This window comes from Salmo salar, chromosome ssa26 (assembly GCF_905237065.1).
Source record: "Salmo salar chromosome ssa26, Ssal_v3.1, whole genome shotgun sequence".
Taxonomy (NCBI): domain Eukaryota; kingdom Metazoa; phylum Chordata; class Actinopteri; order Salmoniformes; family Salmonidae; genus Salmo; species Salmo salar.
The window spans coordinates 3,143,314-3,158,182 of NC_059467.1; positions in this window are offsets into that span (position 1 = coordinate 3,143,314).

Below are 14,869 nucleotides of genomic sequence, written 5' to 3' on the forward strand. Positions count from 1 at the left end.
GAGAGGACAGAACAGGGATAGACAGACACATAGTTGACAGGCTACAGGAGAGGCTACGCTAATGCAAAGGAGATTGGAATGAAAATTAACTAAACAACTGGGGAAGCGAGAGAGCAGGGCCTCCCCCACTAACCATTCACTGAAACACTCAAATATAACTTTTCCAACTTCCACTTTAGAAATTATAATTGATGTAAACTACAGTGGTTCAATGTTTCCAGGAATAGGCTCAAACTTAGTTTATTCAGCTAGATAACTTGGTACAGTATTCTTCCGTGAAACCCACCCTGTTAGTTTATGACGCCATAGCTAACTAGCATGCTAGCATCCAATAACACACGGTTAGCAACAATACTTGGTTACAACAAACTACCAATGGATCATTCGTGTCCGTGTCTAGTTCCTTTCATAACGCAGAAGTAATTAAACGTTGGCTAGCTAACACAAAGTCAGTCCTGCTAGCTACACAAGTGGACTTCACATCTCGAACGTTCAGGAAGTTAAGCTTACGTTGCAAAAATCTTGTTGACTAAAATGATAAATGATACAGTACTGCTAGCTGGTAGAGTTGGCTAGCTAGCAGTGGCTGCGTTGTTGACTTTGTTTGAAAATGTAGCTGGCTAGCTAACCTGTTAGGGCTAGGGGGCAGTATTTACACCGCTGGATAAAAAACGTACCCGATTTAATCTGGTTACCACTCCTACCCAGTAACTAGAATATGCATATACTTATTACATATGGATAGAAAACACCCTAAAGTTTCTAAAACTGTTTGAATGGTGTCTGTGAGTATAACAGAACTCATTTGGCAGGCAAAAACCTGACAAGGTTTCATGCAGGAAGTGGCCTGTCTGACGAGGTGTCGTTCTTCTTGTCTCTGTTTATTGAAGAGTGAGGATCTTAGCTGTCCCGTGACACTTCCTACGGCTGCCATAGGCTCTCAGAAGGCGGCAAAACACAGAATCGTGGCTTTGCAGGCTCTGGCTGAAAAAAAGTAGCGCGTTTGGGTAGTGGCTGGTTACAGTACTGTGAGACTCAGGCTCGTGCCCGCGTCGACCGAAAGCTGTGTTTTCTTTCCTCTGTTTAGCTAAATGGACATTCCCGGTCGGAATATTATCGCTTTTTTACGAGAAAAATTGCATAAAAATGGATTTTAAACAGCGGTTGACATGCTTCGAAGTACGGTAATGGAAAATTTAGATTTTCTTTGTCACGAATTGCGCCATGCGCGCGACCCTGATTTACCATTTCAGATAGTGTCTGGGACGCACGAACAAAACGCCGCTATTCGGATATAACGATGGATTATTTTGGACCAAACCAACATTTGTTATTGAAGTAGCAGTCCTGGGAGTGCATTCTGACGAAGACAACAAAAGGTAATCAAACTTTTATTATAGTAAATCTGATATTGGTGAGTGCTAAACTTGGTCGGTGTCTAAATAGCTAGCCCGTGATGCCTGGGCTATGTACTTAGAATATTGCAAAATGTGCTTTCACCAAAAAGCTATTTTAAAATCGGACATATCGAGTGCATAGAGGAGTTCTGTATCTATAATTCTTAAAATAATTGTTATGCTTTTTGTGAACGTTTAGCGTGAGTAATTTAGTAAATTGTTAGCGAATTCCCCGGAAGTTTGCGGGGGGTATGCTAGTTCAAAACGTCACATGCTAATGTAAAAAGCTGGTTTTTGATATAAATATGAACTTGATTGAACAAAACATGCATGTATTGTATAACATAATGTCCTAGGGTTGTCATCTTATAAGATCATCAAAGGTTAGTGCTGCATTTAGCTGTCTTCTGTGTTTTTGTGACATTATATGCTAGCTTGAAAAATGGGTGTCTGATTATTTCTGGCTTGGTACTCTGCTGACATAATCTAATGTTTTGCTTTCGTTGTAAAGCCTTTTTGAAATCGGACAGTGTGGCTAGATTAACGAGAGTCTTGTCTTTAAATAGCTGTAAAATAGTCATATGTTTGAGAAATTGAAGTAATAGCATTTCAAAGGTTTTGAAAATCGCGCCACAGGATTCAACTGGCTGTTACGTAGGTGGGACGAATTCGTCCCGCCTAGCCCAGAGAGGTTAACCTCGATAGTTACTCTGTACTACACCTTTATCTTTGATACAAAGACAACTATGTAGCTAGCTAACATTACACTAATCAAATCGTTCCGTTGTAATGTATTTAGTTTCTACAGTACTGCTAGTTGGTAAGGTTGGCTAGCTAGCAGTGGCTGTGGTGTTGACTTTGTTTGGAAAACGGCGTTGCTGCAAACGAATACAGCTGGCTAGCTAACCTTGTTAGTTTCTCAAAGCTACACCTTTATCTTTGATACAAAGACAGCAAAGACAACTATGTAGCTAGCTAACATTACAATAATCAAATCGTTCCATTGTAATGTAATGTAATCAGGTAATATTAATTACAGAGAAAGTATTTTATAGAATAGCATGTCATATCACTTAATCCGGCATAGCCAAAGACACGACAACAGTACCAGTCAAGTTTGGACACACCTACTTATTTTTACTATTTTCTACATTGTAGAATAATAGCGAAGACATCAAAACTATGAAAAAACACACATGGATTCATGTAGTAACCAAAAAAATTGTTAAACAAATCAAAATCTATTTTATATTTGACATTCTTCAAAGTAGTCACCCTTTGCCTTGATGACACCTTTGAACACTCTTGGCATTCTGTCAACCAGTGTCACCTTTCCAACAGTCTTGAAGGAGTTCCCACATATGCTGAGCACTTGTTGGTTGCTTTTCCTTCACTCTGCGGTCCAACTCATCCTAAACCATCTCAATTGGGTTGAGGTCGGGTGATTGTGGAGACCAGGTCATCTGATGCAGCACTCCATCACTCTCCTTCTTGGTCAAATAGCCCTTACACAGCCTGGAGGTGTGTTGGGTCATTGTCCTGTTGAAAAGCAAATGATAGTCCCACTAAGCGCAAACCAGATGGGATGGCGCATTGCTGCAGAATGCTGTGGTAGCCATGCTGGTTAAGTGTGCCTTGAATTCTAAATAAGTCACCAGCAAAGCCCCCCCACACCATCACACCTCCTCCTCCATGCATCACAGTAGGAACCACACATGCAGAGATCATCCATTCACATACACTGCGTCTCACAAAGACACAGCGGTTGGAACAAAAAATCTCACATTTGGATTCATCAGACCGAAGGACAGATTTCCACCAGTCTAATGTCCATTGCTCATGTAAGTATCTTATTGTTATTGTTGTCCTTTAGTAGTGGTTTCTTTGCAGAAATTCAACCACGAAGGCCTGATTCATGCAGTCTCCTCTGAACAGTTGATGTTGAGATGTGTCTGTTACTTGAACTCCGAAGCATTTATTTGGGCTGCAATCTGAGGTGCAGTTAACTCTGATGAACTTATCCTTGGCAGCAGAGGTAACTCTTGGTCTTCCTTTCCTGTGGCAGTCCTCATGAGAGCCAGTTTCATCATAGCGATTGATGGTTTTTGCGACTGCACTTGAAGAAACTTTCAAAGTTCTTGAAATGTTCGGACTTATTCTTTTGACACGACTATAAATTCTTGGACCCCGGGTGGTAGGAGATGGTGAAATATAGAATTGAGTGAATAGCAGGGCCCATCGAGCTTGCCTGGAGTTGAGGTGCTTGGCGGTGCGGAGAAATTCCAAGTTCTTGTGATCTGTCCATACTATGAATGGGTGTTCCACCCCCTCTAACCAGTGCCTCCACTCCTCCAACACCATCTTCACCTCGAGTAGTTCTCGGTTACCCACGTCGGGATTTCTTTCCGTGGTGTTGAGACGATGGGAGAGGAAAGAGCAGGGATGCAGCTTTAGGTCCTAGGCAGAACGCTGGGACAGAACGTCCCCCACTCTGAAGTCTGAGGCGTCGACCTCCACCACGAACTGCTGGGACGGATCTGGATGGATTAGGATGGGGCGGTAGTGAATTGGTGCTTGAGGTCCAAGAAAGCCCGGTCCGCAGCTGGAGACCACATGAATGGGACCTTGGGAGAGGTTAGTGGTGAAAGGGGGGAATCCAGGGTGCTGTAACCCTGGATGAACCGGCGGTAGAAATTGGCGACCTCAGGAAGCGTTGCAGCTGCTCTCTGGAGGTGGGATGCGGCCAATCCACCACCGCTCTCACCTTTCCAGGATCCATCTGTATTTTGCCTGCAGCTATGATGTATCCAAAGACGGAAATGGTGGTGCGATGGAATTCACATTTCTCCGCTTTGACGAACAGCTGGTACTCGAGAAGACGGCGCAGGTCTTGTCGGACATGTTCTTGAGCCGAGCGAGGAAAAAAAGAGGATGTCATCGAGGTAGATGAACACGAACCGGTTCAACATGTCACAGAGAATGTCGTTAACCAGGGCCTGGAACACAGCAGGAGCGTTGGTCAGTCCGAATGGCATCACCAGGTATTCGTAGTGCCTGCTAGCCGTGTTAAAGGCGGTCTTCCACTCGTACCCTTCCAGTATCTGTACCAGATGGTAGGCGTTCCGAGGGGTCAACTTCGAGAAGATGGTAGACCCCTGGAGAGGCTCAAAAGCCAAGGCAATGAGTGGAAGCGGGTAACGGTTTTTAACCGTGATGTTATTCAGGCCCCAGTAGTTGATACACAGGGGCAGAGATGTGTCTTTCTCCACAAAGAAGAACCCTGCACCGGCGGGGGAGGCAGAAAGATGCATACCCACTGCAGCCAAGGGAGTCCTCAATGCAAGATTCCATCGCCTTTGTCTCCTAACCCGACAGGGAATAAAGCCGTCCCCAAGGTGGTGTGGTGCCCGGTAGAAGGTTGATGTCACAGTCATAGGGCTGATGCGGAGGAAGCGAAGTGGCATGGGACTTGCTGAAAAACCCCCAGAGGTCCTGGTATTCCGCGGGAACGGCAGAGAGGTCCAGGGCTTTTCCCAAGCCCGCAGGAAGACGTCCTGGGGCAGGCTGCACCGACTTCATGCAATGATCGTGGCAGAAAGGGCTCCAACCCTTGATCGAACCCACAGTCCAGTCAACAAGGGGATGGTCTCTCTTGAGCCATAAAAACCACAACATCACAGATACCTGAGGGGATTCTATAAGTAGAAACTGGATCGACTCGCTGTGGTTGCCTGACACTCACAGTTTGATAGGAACCGTGTTGTGGGTGACAATTGAATGCCCAACAAGCGCTCTGATGTCCATGGGAATGGAGAGGGGTTAAGTGAGGATTCCCAGCTCAGACACCAGGGTAGCGTCCATAAAATTCTTGTCGGCCCCTGAGTCAATGAGTACCCGGAGAGATTTGGACCGGTCACCCCACAGCAGGACGGCATGGAGAGGGGTATGAGTAAGGGGAGACTGAACATTCTCCGTAAAGTCCACCAGCGTACTCATACCTCCTGACGAGCCGGGCCATTTTATAGGACAGGTAGAAATGTAATGACCTGTAGTCCCACAGTACAGACAGCTCTTGGTTTAAAGTCTGTGTAACCATTTGGCAGGAGACAATCTAGCCCTGCCAAGTTGCAAAGGCTCCGGGGGAGGTGAGCCGGCAGATTATTTTGGCAATGTAGATGCCTTTGACTTCTGGGATTCCTCGGAGGCGAAGTGGGATCCATGGATGAGCCAGGGGGAGTGGGAACAGACCTCCTCTCCCTCCTACGTTCCCGTAGTCGCCCATCGATAAGGATGGTCAAGGCGGTGAGAGAATCGAGATCAATGAGCAGCTCCCAGGGTGCAAGCTCGTCTTTTACCTCCTCCGATAACCTGTGAAGGAATGTGTCGAACAGGGCTTCTGGGTTCCAGGCGCTCTCGGCGGGCCAACATGGAAATAGACCGCATAGTCTGCCCCACTACTGGAGTCTTGGTGTAGCCGGAGTAGCTTCCAAGGAGCCTCTCTCTCTGACAACAGAGAATGAAACACTTTCTTCACCTCCTCCATGAACACATGGTGGACTGTTGCTCCCACACCGACGTAGCCCAGGCAAGAGCCCTCCCGGACATCAGTGTTATAAGGTACGCTACCTTCGAGCGGTCCGATGGAAAAGAAGAGGGAAGTAACTCAAAGATGAGGGAACACTGGGAAAGAAATGTCCGACAGGTCTGTGAATCTCCAGGGAAGTGTTCCAGAGGAGGTAAGCGGGGTTCTCGCGAAGGCAGGGTGGGCTTAGGTGACGCGCCACTGACAGTGGGGTTACTGAGAGGCTGGAAGGTTATGGTATTGGCTGGCAAATTCTCGGATTTGCTCCAGCAATGTATGGAAAATACGGTCGTGGCGTTCCGCCAAGGTCTGGAATCCTTCCATAAGACCTTGAAGTAACTCCTCGTGTCTCCCAATGGTGGCATTGCGGAGCTGTACCGAGTCTGCTGGGTCAGTCATGGTCAGTTCGTACGATCACGACTCAGGATAAGACCCAGATGCAGACAGTTCAAATCACAGATGTGTGAACACGGACTAGAGAGAACAGGATTACGGGGAAAAACATGCTGATAGGCATGACGAGACATGACGAACTGGCAACAGACAAACAGAAAACACAGGTATAAATGCACAGGGGATAATGGGGAAAATGGAAGACACCTGGAGGTGTGGTGGAGACAAGCACAAGACTGGTGAAACAGATCAGGGTGTGACAAAAAGTATTTTTGTGGTATAAGTTTAAAAATGTTTACTTTATTATTTAAAGCAAATCAGTTTTAAAGTATGAATGGTTTTAAAAAATGTTACAGTAGTGATGGTGGTGACTGGTTATAGTTGAAAAAAGTAGGTAGATGAAAAGTTAGGATTACCTGAACATATGAAATTTGGTTTGGCCTAACTAGCTTGAACGGTTTTAAGAGGTACTGTTGGTGAGTTATATTATGCTCATTTATGCCAATGTATACAGTTGAAGTCAGAAGTTTACATACACCTTAGCCAAATACATTTAAACTCAGTTTTTCACCATTCCTGACATTTAATCCTCATAAAAATTCCCTGTCTTAGGTCAGTTAGGATCACCACTTTATTTTAAGAATGTGAAATGTCCGAATAATAGTAAAGTGATTTATTTCAGCTTTTATTTTTTTCATCACATTCCCAGTGGGTCAGAAGTTTACATACACTCAATTAGCATTGCCTTTAAATTGTTTAACTTGGGTCAAACGTTTTGGGTAGCCTTCCACAATAAATTGGGTGAATTTTGGCCCATTCCTCCTGACAGAGCTGGTGTAACTGAGTCAGGTTTGTAGGCCTCCTTGCTCGCACACACTTTTTCAGTTCGGACCACAAATGTTCTATGGGATTGAGGTCAGGGCTTTGTGATGGCCACTCCAATACCTTGACTTTGTTGTCCTTAAGCCATTTTGCCACAACTTTGGAAGTATGCTTGGGGTCATTGTCCATTTGGAAGACCCATTTGCGACCAAGCTTTAACTTCCTGACTGATGTCTTCAGATGTTGCATCAATATATCCATGTCATTTTCCCGCCTCATGATGCCATCTATTTTGTAAAGTGCACCAGTCCCTCCTGTATCAAAGCACCCCCACAACATGATGCTGCCACCCCGGTGCTTCACGGTTGGGATGGTGTTATTTGGCTGCAAGCCTCCCCCTTTCTCCTCCAAACATAACGATGGTCATTATGGCCAAGCAGTTCTATTTTTGTTTCATCAGACCAGAGGACATTTCTCCAAAAAGTACGATCTTTGTCCCCATGTGCAGTTGCAAACTGTAGTCTGGCTTTTTATGGTGGTTTTGGAGCAGTGGCTTCCTTGCTGAGCGGCCTTTCAGGTTATGTCGATATAAGACTCATTTTGCTGTGGATATAGATACTTTTGTACTTGTTTCCTCCAGCATCTTCACAAGGTCCTTTGCTGTTGTTCTGGGATTGATTTGCACTTTTCACACCAAGTACGTTTATCTTTAGGAGACAGAATGGGTCTCCTTCCTGAGCGGTATCACGGCTGCATTTTCCCATGGTGTTTATACTTGCGTACTATTGTTTGTACAGATGAATGTGGTACTTTCAGGCGTTTGGAAATTGCTCCCAAGGATGAAGGAGACTTGTGGAGGTCTACAATTTTTTTCTGAGGTCTTGGCTGATTTCTTTTGATTTTTCCATGATGTCAAGCAAAGAGGCACTGAGTTTGAAGGTAGGCCTTGAAATACATCTACACCTCCAATTGACACAAATTATGTCAATTAGCCTATCAGAAGCTTATAAAGCCATTACATAATTATCTTGAATTTTCCAAGCTCTTTAAAGGAACAGTCAATTTAGTGTATGTAAACTTCTGACCCACTGGAATAGTGAGACAGTGAATTATAAGTGAAATAATCTGTCTGTAAACAATTGTTGGAAAAATTACTTGTGTCATGCCGATTTGCCAAAACTATAGTTTGTTAACATGAAATTTGTGGAGTGATTGAAAAACAAGTTTTAATGACTCCAACATAAGTGTATGTAAACTTCCGACTTCAACTGTATGTGTGTGGTTCAGTAGTTGCGGTCAGTAAATGTGGTCATAAATTGTCAGTAACTGTGGTCGGTAGTTGGGGTCAGTAGTTATGTGGTTGTGGTCAGTAGATGTGGCCAGTAGTCATTGTCAGTAGTTGTGTGGTTGTGGTCAGTAGTTGTAAGTAGGTGTGCAGTTCAGTAGTTGTGGTAGGTAGTTGTGGTAAGTATTTGTGGTCAGTAGCGATCAGTAGTTGTGGTAAGTAGATTTTGTGGTTGTGGTCAGTAGTTGTGGTTTCGTAGTTGTGTGGCCAGTAGCTGTGGTCAGTTGTTGTGGACATTAGTTTTGTGATTTGTGTTCCGTAGTTTTGGTAAATCTGTGTGTGGTTGTGGTCACTATTTGTGTGTGTTTGTCAGTAGTTGTGGTGTGTTCTGTTGGAGATGTAGCAAAGCGGGACATTCTCCAGCTACATGTCCAAATCAGCATCAAGTAAACTCCTCCAGAAACCACAATCTGTACAACAAGTCACAACAGGCCAACACACCTAACTCCCATCACAAGAACGACCATTCTACTCTGGGTGCTCTGACCAGAGCTGAAACCTCAAGAGTCACTGCCTACGCCCACCCATCGGCATCCCCTTCCTTTCAGCCAATACCGCACCAGCTGGTGTTACCCTTGTCAGGAAGAGCCATCCTGGACACTGGATCATCCTACACGCTGCTCAATGAGAAGCTGTGAAAGGAGGTGAAAGGTCCACAATACAACATGAAGCCATGGACAATAGGTCCTGACGGTGAGGCTTAAAGACCACTCGGATGGAGTGAGGTGGGATTCCGCCTGTGTAACCACTCCTATATGATTCCTTCTGTTATTGTGCCTTCCAAGACCCTTGCTTTTCCTGTCGTGTTGGGAATTGATTTCATGTGCTTCAGTGGTGTCCAGATGGACATCGGACTACTGGTTTCCGCACAAACAGAGCGAGAAGCATTTCTTCCAAGCAGAAGCTACACAGTTACATGATTGGGGTCCAAGTGTGGCAGTCTTCTCTGCCATTGCTCCGGTACAGTTAACACCTGGTAAGCACCGGACTCCTGAAGCACAAAACATTCCTGTTTTTTGTATTAAAGAATGCGCCTGCCACCTTCCAAAGAGTCATGGAGACTATGTTAGGTGAGCTCAAAGCGAAGATCTGTTTTGCCTACCTGGAATATATAGTGTTATTATCTACGCCCAGACCAGAGAAAAACACTTTCAAGATCTTCAGGCAGTGTTGGACAAGCTTAGAGAAGCCGGTCTGACATTGAACATCCATGTACATCCTGAAAAGACCAAGACTTCCCTGTGCCAACCACCCTCAAGGCCCTTCAACGGTTCCTTGGGATGGCAGGATGGTACCATCGGTTTGTGTCAAACTACTCCCTGGTGGCAGAACCACTCAAGGATTAAAGCAGAAAGGATCAAAGTTTGTTGTATGCACTGTTTATTGAGGACAATTGAGTGATTGAGATCACTTGGGGTTCACTCAACCATTTACTGTGCCAGGTTATTTTTTGTATGCCCGAGGTACAGGACTTTACAAGTGGACCTAGGTTGTTATTATTTTGAGACTGTTGTGACATTTATTATTTGTTTTAAGGGTTTATGAAAAGTGTATTTATTTCTATATTGACATTTACATGAGTCCTTTGTATTGGTGTAGATTTAACTCTGTCAAATGAGATCAACTCACAACAAAAGGAGAAATCCATATTTTCTCTGGTCGGCATTACCTTCCTGGCACCCCGAATAAACTCAAGTTAAGTCAAAACTGTTACAACCCTACTTCTGACAACTATTGAACACACAACTAATGACCATATTCATTATTTACTAATAACAGCTGCAAATCCCAATAAAACTACATCACGTTTTGAAAATCACTTTCCTTGCTTTTTCTAACACTATCATGAATCTAGCAAAAAAGTTGTCGGTCAGAGTGCAGTATTTATTTAAGCAATAAGGCACAAGGGGGTATGGTATATGGCCAATATACCAAGGCTAAGGGCTGTTCTTAATCAAGATGTAACGCGGAGTGCCTGGACACGGCCCTTATACGTGGTATATTGGCCAATAATCACAAACCCCCAAGGTGCCTTATTGCTATTCTGATATACCAGGGCTGTCAGCCAATCGGCATTCATCGCTCGAACCACCCACTTTATAATTAGTATTAAAACATAAAACATTGTTGGTATATTTCTCACACTGGCCATGGAGGGAGCAGGCCTGCCTCAAACAACAACTGCCACTGTTCACTCGCTTCATATTTGAACTGAAGTTTAGATAATAACCACAATAACACCTATTGAACACACAACTACTGAACCACAAAACAACAACCACACACTGATTTACCAAAACTACTGGCCACAACTACTGACCACAGCCACACAACTAATGACCACAACCACACAGCTACTGACCACAACCACAAAACAATTGACCACAACTACTGACACACAACTACTAAACCGCACAACTAATGATCACAACCACACAACTACTGACACACAACTACTTAACCACACAACTAATGACCACAACCACACAACTACTTACCATAACTCCTGAACCACAAAAATAATGACCACAACTGCTGAACACTACAACTACTGACCACAATCACACAACTACTAACCACAAGCACACAATTACTAAGGTGAGGAGTTCGCCTAGGCGTCATGATAGGGGCTGTACCAAATGTTTGATGTATTATAATAATTGATTATGCTTATGTTGTATTAACAGAAGGGGAGGGGTTATAAGACCCCGCCCTCCTTAAATTTATAGGGTCCTAGACTACAGATTAACAATATATATATATTCATTATAGAGGTTTAGTGTTGTTCCACAGTTGTATTCTAGTCTTTCTGCCTCATAAAAGAGACCCCTCTGAGAAATATGTGACTGAGACAGAACTCTGCAAGGGAGTGTTGGAGATAAGAGACTAGTCCGACATTCCACAATAAATCAACTCTGGGGAGTGGACATTTATTGCCTAGGCCTTAGAAAACACTGGAACTATTGTATCTCTCTTGCAAGTTTATATAGCTGTGTATGCGTGGGCTTGGTCTGATGAGTAGATAGTAATGATGTATGCAGTGACATCACAAGGGCTGGACTTCAGGTTTAATAAAATAACTTGGGACCTTTTATATTTTGCAGAACTTACTCGGAAACATGCGTTATGTTCCTGTTGTCAACTTCTGTCTGCAATTGCATTAATAAAGGTTTTTGAATGATTTAATTAAAGATATTGTCATAATGCTAATTTCGCCAATGATTGACAAGGAACAAGGAAACGAACCCGAACACTAACCACACAACTACTGACCAAAACTACTGGCCACTACAACAGACCACAACCACACAACTACTGACCACAACCACTGACCACCACAGACCATACCTACTGACCACAGCTACTACCCACACAACAACTGACCACAACAACAACCAAACACCTATTTACCAAAACTACTTACAACTACTGACAGGAATTACTGACCACAACCACAAAACTATTGAAGACTACTACTGACGACATCACTACTTACAACAAGCACACAACAAGTGGAGCACACACCTCTTTACCAAAACCCGCTGACCAACTACTAAAAACGACTCCAAGATCGATGGCATGGCTTGGGTATTTGTTTGGGTGTCTGTTTCTTTCTCTGTTTATATTGCTGTTGACATTCACTATCATTCTCAAACAGCTGTCCCAGTCTAACCAGTCCATCTACAGTGGTGACTGAGTTGATAGGCTAGTAGAGGGTTGTTTTTTTTCCAAGATCAACTTAATGACCTCTTCCTCCTCAATGCCAGGTTTCCACCGTCTGCACAAGGAGTAGTAACTGTATGCAAAGTCACGGATACTCTCGCTCTCTTCTTGCACTCGATTCATGACTCTGTCTGCCAGCTCATCTGTGTAGTCCTCAGACAGAAAGGTAGAAGACGCAGGCCTCTATAACTCTGCCTCTTCCTTTTTCTAGTATCAGGGATTTGGGCCTAGTCCGAGATGAGCAGTGTTTCCTTCGCCGCCGAGAAATTGAAGTAGAAATCCTCATCGAAGGTTAGTGATCTAAATGTCCTTGAGTGGCTCAGCCAGAGCCCCGGACTTGAACCCGATCAAACATCTATGAAGAGACCTGAAAATAGCTGTGCAGCGACACGCCCCATCCAATCTGACAGAGCTTGAGAGGATCTGCAGAGAAGAATGGGAGAAACTCCCCAAATACAGGTGTGCCAAGCTTGTAGCGTTCTACCCAAGAAGACTTGAGGCTTTAATCGCTGCCAAAGGTGCTACAACAAAGTACTGAGTAAAGTGTCTGAATACTTATGTAAATGTGATGTTTTTTTGTTTTTATAAATTAGAAACATTTTCTAAAAACCTGTTTTTACTTTGCATTATGGGGTAGTGTGTGTAGATTGAGGATTTAAAAAAAAAATAATTTAGAATAAGGCTGTAACGTAAAAGTTAAGGGGTCTGAATACTTTCCGAATGCGATGTACATACATACGTCCTCCATGGAGACCGTAAGCATGTAGCCCTCATCCTCAGAGGCTCTCCTCGGATGCTCAGACTAGCTATGCTCGAAGTGTGACAAAAAGGTGTTTAGCTCATCGGGTAGGGCGCCGTGTGTCCGCGACGTGACCGGCTTTATTTTTGTAATTCGAGATCGTTAGAAGCCCTCGTGTCCGACCCGCTCCTCCACTTTGTTCCTATACTTGTGTCTTGCCATATTGATCAATCTGTGTAGGTCATATTTGCACTGTTGAAGCAAAGAATTGTCTCAATTGGCAAATACATGTAAGTAAAAACATAACTAATTTAAATTATATTTCATGAATTTGGTGCTTTAATGTTCCCTATGTCATATCAAGTCAGGCATGGAAAAAGATTTAACAGTTGCAACTAAAGAATTCTAAGTAAAGGTTTTCTGATACAGAAAATACAGAATCAAGGAATGACATTTACTCTCTCAGGGACAACAAATACTTCACTGGCCTTTCTATGAGGAAATAGGGTGGTTTATATGCATTCACAATAGGGAATATTAGTAACACAATAACACAACATAAAATAATTAGAGAAACAAATCATCTTTGCACAAGGTTTCTGGGTCAAAAGGAAATAAATAAAACTTATATATATATATATATATATATATACACACACACACACACACACACACCAGTCAAAAGTTTGGACAGCTACTCATTCAAGGGTTTTTATTTTAACTACTTTCTGCATTGTATAACAATAGCTTAGACAAAATATGAAATAACACATGGAATCATGTAATAAGCAAAGAAAGTGTGAAACAAATCCAAATATGTTATATTTGAGATTCTTCAAATTAGCCACCCTTTGCCTTGATGACCGCTTTGCACACTCTTGGTATTCTCTCAACCAGCTTCATGAGGTAGTCACCTGTAATGCATTTCAATGAACAGGTGTGCCTTGTTAAAAGTTCATTTGTGGAATGTCTTTCCTTCTTAACGCATTTGAGCCAATCAGTTGTGTTGTGACAAGGTAGGGGTCGTATACAGAAGATAGCCCTATTTGGTAAAAGACTCAAGTCCATATTATGGCAAGAACAGCTCAAATAAACAAAGAGAAATGACAGTCCATCATTATTTTAAGACATGGTCAGTCAATGCGGAAAATTTCTTCAAGTGCAGTCGCAAAAACCATCAAGCGCTATGATGAAACTGTCTCTCATGAGGACCGCCACAGGAAAGGAAGACCCACAGTTACCTCTGCTGCAGAGGGTAAATTCATTAGAGTTAAACTGCACCTCAGATTGCAGCCCAAATTAATGCTTGAAAGAGTTTAAGTAACAGACACATCTCAACATCAACTGTTCAGAGGAAACTGTGTGAATCAGGCCTTCATGGTCAAATTGCTGCAAGAAAACCACTACCAAAGGACATCAATAAGAAGACGAGACCTGCTTGGGCCAAGAATTACAAGCAATTACATTAGACCGGTGAAAATCTGTTCTTTGGTCTGATGAGTCCGAATTTGAGATTTTTGGTTCCAACCACCGTGTCTTTGTTTGACGCAGAGTAGGTGAACGGATCTCTGCATGTGTGGTTCCCATCATGAAGCATGGGAGAGGAAGTGTGACGGTGCTTTGCTGGTGACACTGTCAGTGATTTATTTAGAATTCAAGGCACAATTAACCAGCATGGCTACCACAGCATTCTGCAGCGATACGCCAGCCCATCTGGTTTGCGCTAAGAGGGACTATCATTTGTTTTTCAACAGGACAACGACCCAACACACCGCGTGGCTGTGTAAGGGCTATGTGATCAAGAAGGAAAGGGAGATACCTAGTCAGTTGTCCAAATGAATGTATTCAACTGAAATGTGTCTTCCACA